Raw genomic sequence first — 462 nt, forward strand, 5'->3', positions numbered from 1 at the left:
GAAGACGGCTTTCCGAACTCGATTTGGACATTTTGAATATTCAGTTATGCCCTTCGGGCTCTGTAATGCCCCAGCCACTTCCAACACCCAGTCAATGACATTTTCAGGGATTTTTTGGATCTATTTATGGTGGTCTATCTAGACGACATTTTGATTTTTTCATCCTCCCTTGACCTACATCGGACGCATGTTCTGGAGGTATTACGGAGACTCCCAAAACACCAATTATACGTGAAAGCCGAGAAGTGCGAATTTGAAAAGGACTCTGTCCAATTCCTGGGTCTCATCATATCAACCACGGGCATTGCCATGGATCCTCAAAAGGTGGCTGCCATTTTGGACTGGCCCACCCCCGTCACTCGCAAGGGTGTCCAACGCTTTGTGGGGTTTGCAAATTTTTACCGAAAATGTATCAAAAAAATTTCGGCGATCATTAGTCCCATTACGCAGCTTACCAAGCAG

The sequence above is a fragment of the Nanorana parkeri genome, unplaced genomic scaffold (genome assembly GCF_000935625.1).
Source record: "Nanorana parkeri isolate BGI_ZX_2015 unplaced genomic scaffold, ASM93562v1 scaffold2255, whole genome shotgun sequence".
Taxonomy (NCBI): domain Eukaryota; kingdom Metazoa; phylum Chordata; class Amphibia; order Anura; family Dicroglossidae; genus Nanorana; species Nanorana parkeri.